Below are 14,358 nucleotides of genomic sequence, written 5' to 3'. Positions count from 1 at the left end.
TATGGTACATTCCCTAGGCAGGGACCTGGGGGGGGGAACTTTGGAGTGAATTGGGTTGGCTGGTCTTTTTAAAAATTTGTCTTAAATTAAAAAGATTATATATAATCTGAACAAACCATTTGATAGTAGAATGAGAGACTGAGAAAGGAACGCTTACTCCTTCCAGCCACAAGGCCTTCTCAGGTGATTGAGAACCTAGTGGACATATCTGAGGATCAATCCTTTAGATGTGCTGCGGTCCCACAAGGGACCCCACTACAACCATTAAGCAAATTCTGCTCGCCGCCGAGGGGCACAGCAGTTTTTGCTGGAGGGAGAAACCGAGACATGTAAGAGGCTCAAACCGACCCAAGGGTAACTCCTTGGGGAGCTAGACTCAGGAGCAGCACACATGCGACCCATCACAGTGCCCTCAGAAAGTTGTTCAGATTATATCTGAATTAGGCTCCCAAAGTAATAAAAGAGAAACTGCACTTCAAAGGCTGAACATCTCACTAATAAAACAGCCACTCACTGGAACTCTGGCCAGCTTCGTGTGCAGTTGGAACAAAGCCAATACTTGCAAGCATTTAACTTTTAAATGGCCAGGATGGCACTCTATTGACACTCCAAAACTGTAGAGAAAGCTGGTTTAATCTTTTCAATTCTGACCTTGGGAGAACAAAAGTATTCCCAGGAGAAAGCTTAAAATTTACAACTCTTACATATCCTTGAAATGTAGCCCACGTTGCCTGACCTACAGCCTTGGGTCAATTAGTAGAATTTAAAGCTGGAAAAAAACAAAGGAGGGGGGAGGGGGAAGGACTTTTAAACTGAAGCAGGAAAACTGAAATCTCTGTCTAGGGGACTTTCCTGGCAGTCCAATGGTTAAGACCCTGTGCTTCCACTGCAGTGGGCCCGGGTTCAATCCCTGGTCGGGGAACTAAGATCCCACATGCTGTGCAGCGTGGCCAAAACAAAAACAAAAAAACCAAAAAGATCTCTGTGTCTATCTGGATGAATGTATGTCTATCTATACATAATAAATGTGATATGTCCCTAACTCCAGATGGTGTTATTAAAATTAACTTCTAAAGGAGCTCTATTGAATTGACTTACAAGTAAATGCTTACAAATCAAATATTTGTAAATGTAACTTAAACAAGCTCAAAATTTCTTTTTCATTTATTTTATTTATTTATTTTTGGCTGCGTTGGGTCTTTGTTGCTGCATGCGGGCTTTCTTTAGTTGTGGCGAGCGGGCTTCTCATTGCCGTGGCTTCTTTCGTTGTGGAGCATGGGCTCTAGGCGTTTGGGCTTCAGTAGTTGTGGCATGTGGGCTTAGTAGGTGTGGCTCTCGGGCTCTAGAACGCAGGCTCAGTAGTTGTGGCGCACAGGCTTAGTTGCTCCGTGGCATGTGGCATCTTCCTGGACCAGGGCTCGAACCCGTGTCCCCTGCACTGGCAGGCGGATTCTTAACCACTGCGCCACCAGGGAAGTCCCAACCTGTTGTCATTTTGGTAGGAATCTCCATTTCCCAAATATAAAGTATTAATGATAGCTCCGCTGTAGTTTTGCTGCTTATTAACTTTTCTTATGCATTTTGGCATAAATTTTAGCTGCACTGATCTGTCAGTCTACTCATGAATAATCATATCCCCTAGAGATAGCCTCTCTCATTTTGATTCATTTCTAGAGTTTTTGTGGCTCTTCTTATTTGCTCTTCATTCTGCAAGAGTTTTGCAATAACGTTGCTAGCTCCAAAACTAACTGAAGTTGTCTATACAGGGAGACAGTAATTTTATTAATTAGCTTAAGGAGAATTGATCTTTTTGTAATATTGAGTTTTTCCAACCAAGAGCAAGATGCCAATTTTCATTTGTTTATACCTACTTTCATATATTTCAGGAATGTTTTATAGTTTTACTCACATAGAGTATTTCTAACAGACTCACAGACATAGAGGACAGACTTGTGGTTGTCAAGGGGGAGGGGATTAGGGGAGGGATGGATTGGGAGTTTGGGATTAGCAGATGCGAACTATTGTATATAGAATGGATAAACAACAAGGTCCCACTGTATAACTGAGGGAAATATATTCAGTACCCTATGATAAACCATAATAGAAATGAATTATTGCATGCTTACTTTCTTTAGGGTTCATATTAAAAAGACTATACCTCCCTACTAAATGCCTTACATATATTGCAAAATTGATTATTCTTTAGGTGAAAATAAATCCCAAAGTCTTCTCAAGACTATATATTTACAGGGTTTGTCATCCACACCTGACAGAACGTGCAGAAATGGAAAACACAGAAAAGAGCTAACATATGTCACCATTTTTAAATTAAAAGTAAACTTTCTAATATTCTCAAAATGAACGTACAGATACTATGAAATTATATTTAGATATTATTGACTTAAGCATATTAGGATGTAAACAAGTTTTTCTGAAAGATATTTGAAGGTAATCAATCACAACATTTATAACTTATAAAGACAAATGCAGTTTCCATCAAAAATGAAAAATTTCTTTTGTGCCTTCCCTTTTTATTGTATCTATATGAGATGATGGATACTGATTAAACTTATTGCAATAATTATGTCACAATATATGTAAGTCAAACCGTTATGCTATACACCTTAAACTTATACAGTGAAGTATATCAATTATATCTCAATAAAACTCGGGGAAAGAGTTGGTTTTATTTGTTTGTTTGTTTGTTTTGGCTGCGCCACACGGCATGCAGGATCTCAGTTCCCCGACCAGGGATCAAAACCACGCCCCTGCAGTGGAACCGCAGAGTCTTAACCACTGGACCTTCAGGAGAGTCCCCAAGAGTTGGGGTTTTTTTTTAATTAATTTTTTTAGTATTAGTTTCTGCTTTATAACAAAGTGAATCAGTCATACATATACATCTGTTCCCACATCCCTTCCCTCTTGCGTCTCCCTCCCTCCCACCCTCCCTATCCCACCCCTCCAGGTGGTCACAAAGCACCGAGCTGATCTCCCTGTGCTATGCAGCTGCTTCCCACTATTACCTTACGTTTGGTACTGTATATATGTCCATGCCTCTCTCTCGCTTTGTCACAGCTTACCCTTTCCCCTCCCCATATCCTCAAGTCCATTCTCAAGTAGGTCTGTGTCTTTATTCCTGTTTTACCCCTAGGTCCTTCATGACATTTGCTTTTTTCTTAAATTCCATATATATGTGTTAGCATATGGTATTTGTCTTTCTCTTTCTGACTTACTTCACTCTGTATGACAGACTCTAGGTCTATCCACCTCATTACAAATAGCTCAGTTTCGTTTCTTTTTATGGCTGAGTAATATTCCATTGTATATATGTGCCACATCTTCTTTATCCATTCATCCGATGATGGACACTTAGGTTGTTTCCATCTCCGGGCTATTGTGAATAGAGCTGCAATGAACATTTTGGTACATGTCTCTTTTTGAATTATGGTTTTCTCAGGGTATATGCCTAGTAGTGGGATTGCTGGGTCATATGGTAGTTCTATTTTTAGTTTTTTAAGGAACCTCCATACTGTTCTCCATAGTGGCTGTACCAATTCACATTCCCACCAGCAGTGCAAGAGTGTTCCCTTTTCTCTACACCCTCTCCAGCATTTATTGTTTCTAGATTTTTTGATGACGGCCATTCTGACTGGTGTGAGATGATATCTCATTGTAGTTTTGATTTGCATTTCTCTAATGATTAATGATGTTGAGCATTCTTTCATGTGTTTGTTGGCAGTCTGTATATCTTCTTTGGAGAAATGCCTATTTAAGTCTTCTGCCCATTTTTGGATTGGGTTGTTTATTTTTTTACTATTGAGCTGCATGAGCTGCTTATAAATTTTGGAGATTAATCCTTTGTCAGTTGCTTCATTTGCAAATATTTTCTCCCATTCTGAGGGTTGTCTTTTGGTCTTGTTTATGGTTTCCTTTGCTGTGCAAAAGCTTTGAAGTTTCATTAGGTCCCATTTGTTTATCTTTGTTTTTATTTCCATTTCTCTAGGAGGTGGGTCCAAAAGGATCTTGCTGTGATTTATGTCATAGAGTGTTCTGCCTATGTTTTCCTCTAAGAGTTTGATAGTTTCTGGCCTTACATTTAGGTCTTTAATCCATTTTGAGCTTATTTTTGTGTATGGTGTTAGGGAATGATCTAATCTCATACTTTTACATGTCCCTGTCCAGTTTTCCCAGCACCACTTATTGAAGAGGCTGTCCTTTCTCCACTGTACATTCCTGCCTCCTTTATCAAAGATAAGTTGACCATATGTCCGTGGGTTTATCTCTGGGCTTTCTATCCTGTTCCATTGATCTATCTTTCTGTTTTTGTGCCAGTGCCACACTGTCTTGATTACTGTAGCTTTGTAGTATAGTCTGAAGTCAGGGAGCCTGATTCCTCCAGCTCCGTTTTTTTCGTTCTCAAGATTGCTTTGGCTATTCGGGGTCTTTTGTGTTTCCAAACAAATTTTGAAATTTTTTGTTCTAGTTCTGTGTAAAATGCCAGTGGTAGTTTGATAGGGATTGTATTGAAACTGTAGATTGCTTTGGGTAGTAGAGTCATTTTCACAATATTGATTCTTCCAATCCAGGAACATGGTATATCTCTCCATCTATTTGTATCATCTTTAATTTCTTTCATCAGTGTCTTATAATTTTCTGCATACAGGTCTTTTGTCTCCTTAGGTAGGTTTATTCCTAGATATTTTATTGGTTTTGTTGCAATGGTAAATGGGAGTGTTTTCTTGATTTCACTTTCAGATTTTTCATCATTAGTGTACAGGAATGCCAGAGATTTCTGTGCATTAATTTTGTATCCTGCTACTTTACCAAATTCATTGATTAGCTCTAGTAGTTTTCTGGTAGCATCTTCAGGATTCTCTATGTATAGTATCATGTCATCTGCAAACAGTGACAGCTTTATTTCTTCTTTTCCAATTTGGATTCCTTTTATTTCCTTTTCTTCTCTGATTGCTGTGGCTAAAACTTCCAAAACTATGTTGAATAAGAGTGGTGAAAGGGGTCTTCCCTGGTGGCGCAGTGGTTGAGAATATGCCTGCTAATGCAGGGGACATGGGTTCGAGCCCTGGTCTGGGAAGATCCCACATGCCGCAGAGCAACTGGGCCCGTGAGCCACAACTACTGAGCCTGCGCGTCTGGAGCCTGTGCTCCGCAACAAGAGAGGCCGCGATAGTGAGAGGACCGCGCACCGCGATGAAGAGTGGCCCCCACTTGCCACAACTAAAGAAAGCCCTCGCACAGAAACGAAGACCCAATACAGCCCTAAATAAAAAAAATAATTAAAAAAAAAGAGTGGTGAGAGTGGGCAGCCTTGTCTTGTTCCTGATCTTAGTGGAAATGGTTTCAGTTTTTCACCATTGAGGACGATGTTGGCTGTGGGTTTGTCATATATGGCCTTTATTATGTTGAGGAAAGTTCCCTCTATGCCTACTTTCTGCAGGGTTTTTATCATAAATGGGTGTTGAATTTTGTCAAAAGCTTTCTCTGCATCTATTGAGATGATCATATGGTTTTTCTCCTTCAATTCGTTAATATGGTGTATCACATTGATTGATTTGCATATATTGAAGAATCCTTGCATTCCTGGAATAAACCCCACTTGATCATGGTGTATGATCCTTTTAATGTGCTGCTGGATTCTGTTTGCTAGTATTTTGTTGAGGATTTTTGCATCTATATTCATCAGTGATATTGGCCTGTAGTTTTCTTTCTTTGTGACATCCTTGCCTGGTTTTGGTATCAAGGTGATGGTGGCCTCGTAGAATGAGTTTGGGAGTGTTCCTCCCTCTGCTATATTTTGGAAGAGTTTGAGAAGGATAGGTGTTAGCTCTTCTCTAAATGTTTGATAGAATTCGCCTGTGAAGCCATCTGGTCCTGGGCTTTTGTTTGTTGGAAGATTTTTAATCACAGTTTCAATTTCAGTGCTTGTGATTGGTCTATTCATATTTTCTATTTCTTCCTGAGTCAGTCTTGGCAGGTTACACCTTTCTAAAAATTTGTGCCTGAGGGCACCGATCCTCTGTGCGGGGAATCTCTCCGCTTTGCCCTCTGTACCCCTGTGGCTGCGCTCTCCTCGCTACTCCGAAGCTTTCCCCCTCCGCCACCCGCAGTCTCCGCCTGCGAAGGGGCTCCTAGTGTGTGGAAACCTTTCCTCCTTCACGGCTCCATCCCACTGGTGCAGGTCCCGTCCCTATCCTTTTGTCTCTGTTTATTCTTTTTTCTTTTGCCCTACCCAGGTATGTGGGGAGTTTCTTGCCTTTTGGGGGGGGTCTGAGGTCTTCTGTCAGCGTTGAGTAGGTGTTCTGTAGGAGTTGTTCCACGGGTAGATGAATTTCTGATGTATCTGTGGGGAGGAAGGTGATCTCCGCGTCTTACTCTTCAGCCATCTTCCCCCGGGATCAAGAGTTGGTTTTAAGAAGGCAAATAATTAAAAACATTTTAGCAAAAAGAAAACAATGCAATTTATAATTTAATTGTAACAAAATATCCTTATTTTAAAAGCAATGGTTACCGACCTAAATTATCACATGCCTCAGGCCTCCAGTCTCAGACCCGTCTTGTCGACGAAAATAATCAGTAAACAATCAATAATAAGAATAGAAATGACGTTTATTTGAGCCAAACTGAGGACTAGCCCAGAGCCTGCTTCCCAGATTACTCTGAGAAACTGCTTCAGAGAAGCAGGGTTTTCTGCCACACTTTTATATCTTGTCAGGACAAAGAACATTAAACAAGTCAGGGTTACATTTCTACAGGTTTCAAAAAAAAAAAAAAAAAAAGAACAGATCAACACGTACTCCAGCAAGTCAGCAAGCATAGCCTTGGCACCTGGGAAAGGAGTCTTATCATCAAAGGAGAACCAGCATCTGCATCCCAAGAAGAGAGGCATTTAATCTTTATTTTTAGGATGAACACTCTTTAGTTCTGGTCAATGTGCCCTTTAATAATTAAAGCAGATGTACAATGTATGTTTGCTGGGCCACAAACAGGCTATTTTAGTTAACATCAAATTCAAGTTAACATCAAATTCAAGTTAACTCAGGTATAAGCCAGAATGACTTCCCTATATCTGAATATGTGAAAACTGCTTTTATCAGTCTTGTCCCTATGAATCTCTGGAACTGAGCAGTGTTCAGTTGGCCTCCTGCGAGAACAGGGAATAGAAATGGAAATGCTGTTAAGTAGGGTGTCAGTATGAAGTGGCTGAATCTATAGAGGCAGAGTTTTGGTTTTGCTTTTGGTTGGATTTTTTTTCTGAAAAAAAGTATTTTTATATTTTTTTAAAATTTTTATTTTATATTGGAGTATAGTTGATTAACAATGTTGTGTTGTGTTAGTTTCAGGTGTAGAGCAAAGTGATTCAGTTATACATATACATGTATCTATTCTTTTTAAAATTATTTTCCCATTAAGTTAATACAGAATATTGAGCAGAGTTTCCTGTGCTATACAGTAGGTCCTTGTTGGTTATCTATTTTATATATAGCAGTGTGTACATGTCAACCCCAAACTCCCCCTACCCTTTCTCCCCGGTACCATAAGTTCCTTCTCTAAGTCTGTGAGTCTGTTTCTGTTTTGTAAATAAGTTCATTGGTATCATTTTTTAAGATTCCACATATAAGCGATATCATATGAAATTTGTCTTTCTGTTTCTGACTTACTTCACTTAGTATGATAATCTTTAGGTCCATCCATGTTACTGCAAATGGCATTATTCAGAGGCAGAGTTTTGTATGTCACATTCTAGTCAGCTTTGTTACACAGACAACTCCAGCTCTGGTTTACTCAAACTGCTTAAATTAAATCCAATTGCAGGAAATGTTCCTGGATCCAACCAGCGATCCCTCACCACTGAATTGCTTCAGCCTCAGTAGCAGGACTGGGGCGCAACTCACTGGCACAAATAGCTTTTGACTTAAACCGTTTTCAACTTGTTAAGAGGAAAACATCTTATTAACATCATAAGTGTTTCACACAACAGTTAAGCTTTACGGTTAGAGACAGTAACTTAATCCAGGCAGGGAACAACGCTGCGTCATAAAATGCAAAAGACACTCAAGTATTCCTAAAGCCGAAAGCTACGCCTTCGCAGCGAGGCGGAGGGACGCACCCTCCCCCGCCTTCTCCTGGGGCCGCGCAGACCTGGGCTCCCATGTCCCGCCCCTCGCGGTAGCGCTCCGCCCAGGCCCCGCCCCCGCCGCTCAACTGCGCTCGTGCGCAGTTACCAACGGACCCGGAAGCGGAGAGCGCGGAGCGAAGGTTACAGGCGGAGCGTAAGTTCGTTCTTTCTAGTGTAAATTTGCGCTTCACAACCCCCACCCCAACCTATCCTCTGGGTGTGGGAGTCACTACGGACCTTAAAATCACCGCACCTGCCCCTCGGCCCCAAGTAAGTCCAGACGTCGCCGTCACAGGGCAGGGGTCGTTTCCCTCTGGGTTTGAAATCGCTCTGAGGCTAGTTCGTTCCTTTGGCTCTTCTTTTCGCTTCTTTTTCGCTGCATTTTCCTGGTTAAAATCCTTTACTGACCTCCGCCCCCCCTGTGAAGTCGTCTTCTGCGAGGTGGATTCGCTCCACCCCAGCCTCGCCCTCTCGGCCCCTGGAGGGCAGCCCTGGCCGCCCCGCTCCCGGAGAGCCCGCGTCCTGTCCCCGGTCCCGGGATTCTGGAGAGCCCGCCCCTCCCTCCACGCCCGTCTTTTTTCATGTCTTCCTCAGGCCGGTCCTTCTGCTCCCCCGGCCTCCGCTTCTTAGTCAGCCCTTCCCCTCACCCCGCATAGGGGGAGGTGACCTGGGCCAGCCGTGTGACGCTCAGTGTTCTTCGGTCTCAAATTCCACCCCGCTGGAAAATGTGCACTTCCGCTGGGCGGGCCTCTTAATTCAGTCGACATCACGGTAAATATGTGGGCGAGGGGGATCAGGAGAAGCAGAGGCAGAGCGGTGGACAGAGAAATAGGAAAACTGAGGTGAAAATAAGAATGAGTGAGAACAGATGGCAACGTGGAGGATGGCTGAGGGCCTGTTTCAGTGAGTACTTGGTAAAGATGTCAGCGATCTTTTAACAGTTGAAAGTGAGTTCCGTCAGTCAATCTAGTATTGCGTTTTCTTCCCTTTTATGTGATCTGTGAGCTACTAAGTAGGTGTTCCTCTCAAGTACCTCTTGTCGGTTCTCTGCAAGTGATGAAGGATGGGCTGGATTGAGCTGGAGCCTTCTTCCAACAGAGCCCCTCTATTCATGATGAAGACGTTTGCCCAGAGCTTATTTCTAAGCTGACCCCTTTCAGCGTTTTCCCAGGAGGACCAGCTTCTTGATATCCATACTGAATGCCCAGTGTCCTTCAGTTTGCAGCTTGTGTGTGTTCCTCTCGCGATCCTGTGCCCATAGGTCTCTGTGCCTTTCAGCCCTGTTTGCTCATGCATGCATGGAGGAGAGGAGGAAAAATGGAGAAAGTGGGGCGGAGCCTGTAGGTGTCTGCCGGAGGGGTACGGAAGTAAGTGTGGGCCTCTAGAGGAGCCCAGTGAATGGTGTGTGCACCTGTCCCAAGCAGAGCTGTGGGATCATGGGGTGTGTGGAACTGTTGGCAAGGGATGCTGCAGTCCTGGCTGGAGCATCTGCACGTGGGTTTATGGGTGGTTGTGGGCTGCATGGAACGGTTTGGGGTGCCCTAGTGTCTTAGCTCGCGTTTCCTGGGACACAGATGCAGAGACTGAGATTTGCACGCATGGGTTTAATCGAGTAACTCGTGATCACACCTGTGGAGGAATGAAGGCAGTGGATTTGGCAGAGAGAAACGTATTGCTGCGATGTTGTTGGAATCAAGGCCTGAGCTGAGCCCACAGGGAGAGCAGGAGGATGGTGTGTTGGTCCTAACGGGTGCCCCACAGAATCCACGCCACTCAGTGACGTCTGTGGGATCTTTTGGGAAGGCAAGAATCATCATGCCTCCCATATAGTAATTACAGGGAAAACCTTCAGAGATCATTTTGTGGGTTACCTTTTGTGTGTTTTGAGATATTTTGAGTTGCAGGTGAAGAAAGTTCCAGTAGCATTTTGGAAGATATGAAAAAGAATTTGGAGTGTTTTCTTCAAAGATGTTGGGGTCTTGTTGGGACATGTGCATCACTGGAGCCACCTCTGTTAGCAGTGGTTTTGGGAGATGGCAGTGTTTGTGCTGAGGTCACTGAATGAAAATATAGTGTCTTCAGTCTAGTGGGTCCTCGAGCGTCTTCATGTGTACCGTTCCATCTAAACGCATGAGTTATTAGGGTTTGGAATGTTTTGTGGGGTTTCATAGTAGGATAAGGGATCATTATGGGGTGTCTTGGGAGTGCCTTGGGCCGCATGAGACTTCGTAAGGCTGTATGACTCCAGAAGGGAAACATTGGGTCTTAAGCTGCAGATGGCAGAAAGGTTTCATAGGGAGGACCTGTGGGGGATGTGTCTATGGGCACAACTTGAGAGGGGCCATAACGCCCTATGACTCGGGGAAGGATTGTTCCAGGAATCGGGGGCGGTCACCACCAAGGTGAATTGACGTACAAGGGCTCATTGTTGGGAACATGCAGCTTCTACTTTCTTCCTGCCAGGCCAGTGGTGGGTTCTCCACTGTCCTCTGCGCATCTGTCCCAAAACACCACACACACACACACACACACCAGTCACAAGGCAGCTGGGGGGCAGATGAGCACGGTGTGCACACACACACACACACACACACACACCAGTCACAAGGCAGCTGGGGGGCAGATGAGCACGGTGTGTTAAACTAAACGCGGGGGCTTCCCTGGTGGCGCAGTGGTTGGGAGTCCGCCTGCCGATGCAGGGGACGCGGGTTCGTGTCCCGGTCCGGGAAGATCCCACATGCCGCGGAGCGGCTGGGCCCGTGAGCCATGGCCGCTGAGCCTGCGCGTCCGGAGCCTGTGCTCTGCAATGGGAGAGCCACAGCAGTGGCGTACCGCAAAAAAAAAAAAAACTAAACTAAACGCGGAACCAATGAGAAGGGCTGCTATGGTCTGAGAAGGGCATTTGGAGACGGGAAGGGGAGGCTCCTTTGGGGAGTTACAGCCCTGGTGTTTGCGGGAAGACTCAGGAGCGGGATGAAGGAAAAGCCCTGTTCACACTCACCAGTGGATCTGGGGCTCAGCAGTTAGTAGAGTGTAGACTGGGGTGAACTGATGAGGTCCGATGACAGGAAGGAACTTGCGTTCCTACCCAACACACACTCACCCTTCATACACGTCTCTCTGTTGTGTTCGCTGGAATGGCAGTGATGGGGGTTTCCCAGGTGGGTGACTTGAGGAAGAAAAGTGTTTTCTCTCTTTGTGCCTTGCCTCCCTCACGTCTTCCAGCTTCCCCTCTACTGTTGTGTCAGACACCCACTTCCTGCTGTGCTTCTGCTGTTGCTTTGCACAATCCCAACCAACCCAATCAAGTCAGGGTTTCAGGCTGTGACCCTCCCACCCCCCGGCACCACCGCAGCATATGGGATCTTACTTCCCTGACCAGGGATCGAACCTGCACCCCCTGTGTTGGAAGCGCAGAGTCTTAACCACTGGGCTGCCAGGGAAGTCCCAGGTTGTGAATTTTTTTTAAGCCAATGGCATTGCAGAGTGAGAAATCCTAGACACCGAGACCTTTTCTCCATCGAGGGGTCTAGACAGCCTGGAGGCCTCTCCTTTTTCTGCTGATTTTAGGCTCTTTTATTTCCGAAATGGGTCTTGCTCAGCCTGAGGCAGCTGCCCCTTGGTTGAGCTCACTGCAGTCCCGGTTGAACTTACACTCGCCCTTTGCACTTGTTGAGGGTAAGGGGCTTTGTCTGGATGGAGGACCCTTGGCTAGACCCGCGTCTGCTGTTCCTGGTCAGCTCCTTCCTCACTCTTTCCAGGGCAAAGGACCCCTGCACACATCTGTCCCCGGAAGTGAAGACCATGCTGGAGGGTGTATGAGTTTCACTCTGTGTTCTCCTCATTAATTTGCTGACTACATATGGAGTATGTCCTATAGTCCAGGCTTGTTTTGTCTGCATCAGGGGTAAAATGATAAGCCAATGGAATACACTCTCCTACCTTATCCAGGTTGTTTATCCATAATGGAGACAAGTACACCCTGTCACTTACCTACAGCTGTGCAAGTCAGATGCCCCAAAGCAAAGGACGTGTGTGCACTCATTCTCCTGTGACCCTCTACTTCCTTGCCCTCCCTGGCATCCCCATCACATCCAGCTGTGCCTCCTCTGCACTTTCCCCGTGTGGCTCATCACAGCTGGAGAAAAGCACACCCCAGACTGACTGGTGTCCCTTCAGTTTCCTCACGTTCCCTATGTGTCTGCTCCATGCCTTTCCTTTACAGGCCCTCCTAAGTCAAGTCATCCTCTCCCATCTTTTCTCTCAGAGACCCTGTTTCTTCTTCATTGAGCCCCCGGAGCGAAGGGAAGAGATCTCCTCTAACCGGCTCACTCGTCTGCCTCAGGGCCCGTGTTCTCTCCCCAGTATCCACTGTGAAGGGTCTGTCCCTGCTCCTGGCTGCGGCTGACCCTGCGATCGTGCCCTTGTTGCCAACTTCACTTTGTGTCAGGACGGCATGGCATCCTTCCTCCGCTGCATCATGTATTTGGCTTTTAGGGGTTTATTTTCATCAGCATTCACAAATGGTGGTGTTGCCTATCTTACACACAAGGACCAACACACACACACACACACACCCCAAAACCTTTTTATGCACTCTACCATCTTTTTAAAAAAATTTTTTTAAAGATGTTTTATTGGAAGTAGCACTCTTTCTTATTTTTTTTTAATTAATTAATTTATTTTGGCTGCGTTGGGTCTTTGCTGCTGCACGCGGGCTTTCTCTAGTTGCAGCAAGCGGGGGCTACTCTTCATTGCGGTGCTCGGGCTTCTCATTGCAGTGGCTTCTCTTGTTGCAGAGCACGGGCTCTAGGCATGTGGGTTTCAGTAGTTGTGGCATGCGGGCTCAGTAGTTGTGGCTCGAGGGCTCTAGAGCACAGGCTCAGTAGTTGTGGCGCACAGGCTCAGTTGCTCCGCGGCATGTGGGATCCTCCTGGACCAGGGCTGGAACCCGTGTCCCCTGCACTGGCAGGCGGATTCTCAACCACTGTGCCAACAGGGAAGCTCACTCTACCATCTTTAAAACAAAGCATTCTTAATTAACTACATTTTCCCCAGTACTAAGGACCTTTTTTCTACGCTCCATTTCAGATCACAGTATACTACAAACTTGTTTTTGTCTTCAATTCTTGCCTCTAGTTCCCCTGTGAAGGGTTCACATCCACCATCCACTGATACTTTCTTTTCCAGAGTCACCAATGACCTCCTCATCTCTCAATCGAATAATTTATTTCCTCTTCTCATCTTGCATGTCGTATGGGCAGCATGTTGCGCACTGGATCACTCCTTCTTCTTTGAAAGACTGATTTTCTTGAAAGACTGATTTAACTTTGAAAAGTCTGTTTGCTTCAATTTTCTCCTCACTTCCCTGTTCCCTTCTCGCCGTTCTCTGATGAATGTTTCTGAGCACCTGGTTTCTGACCGTGGCAGCATCCAAACGTTTGAGTCGTTGAACCTCTTCCCTTGTCTACATCCTCTGCCTTTCCTCATCATTTCTTCTCATGAGTTTTCAACACCACCTGCCCGTCTCCCAGTTTGCCCTCTCAAGCCCACATCTCTCCCTTAAAGTCTGGAATCCTGTGTCCAGCTGTGTCCTCGACGTCTCTGCTGGGACATCTAACAGGCATCTCTGCCTTAATTTGTCCGAAACGGACTCCTTGAGATCCCTGGCCGTGTTCCCCCTGCCGTCTAACACATCTTGCTTAAGGGCGACACCATCCTTCCCGGGGCTCTGATGAACATTTTGGTATGTATATAAAATATATAAAACACTACCTTATATGTAATTGTTCTAAAATGTAAGATACAAAAATATTAGATCTTTACTTAAAATGAGTGATGGAATACGTCGTTGCTAAACTTCTTTTTTTCTTATGGAAGAAAAATGCTTGGAGACCAAGGCCCTTCCTCCTCAGCTTCCCCCGGTGCCTCTCTGACCTCCCCTCCCGCCCGCCTCTCTGACCTCCCCTCCCGCCCGCCTCCTCCTCCTCACCCTGCTGCAGCCACCCAAGGCTCCTTCCTTTTCCTGGGGTCAAGGTTCCTACTGTCCCAGGGCCCTCACAGGGGCTGTCCCTCAGATCCAGGTGGCAAACACGCTTCCTCCCCCAGGTCTGTGGTCTGATGTCAGCGTCTGAGTGGAGCCTTCTCTGACCAACCCCCTCCCATTTAACATGCCAGCCACACCCTCACCCCCACCTCTGGTCCATGACGCCCGCTCTGCACGT

General features: G+C 45.4%; 1 protein-coding gene across 2 annotated transcripts in view; it reads left to right on the top strand.

Moving 5' to 3' along the window:
- Positions 1 to 8,244: 8,244 nt before the first annotated feature.
- Positions 8,245 to 14,358, top strand: part of LOC308605918 (uncharacterized protein) — a 29,086-nt gene continuing 22,972 nt past the window's right edge. Inside the window, exon 1 of one of the 2 annotated variants that reach the window (XM_081216274.1) lies at positions 8,245 to 8,288. The gene's annotated coding sequence lies outside the window, so the exon portion shown is untranslated. Of the gene's footprint in view, positions 8,405 to 14,358 lie in introns of both variants that reach the window. The other variant, XM_081216273.1, reaches the window with a different exon arrangement.

Source organism: Mesoplodon bidens, assembly GCF_964165515.1.
Source record: "Mesoplodon bidens genome assembly, chromosome: 18".
Classification (NCBI taxonomy): domain Eukaryota; kingdom Metazoa; phylum Chordata; class Mammalia; order Artiodactyla; family Ziphiidae; genus Mesoplodon; species Mesoplodon bidens.
Note: the sequence above shows the minus strand (reverse complement) of the source record. Positions and strands in the feature narration are given on the sequence as shown.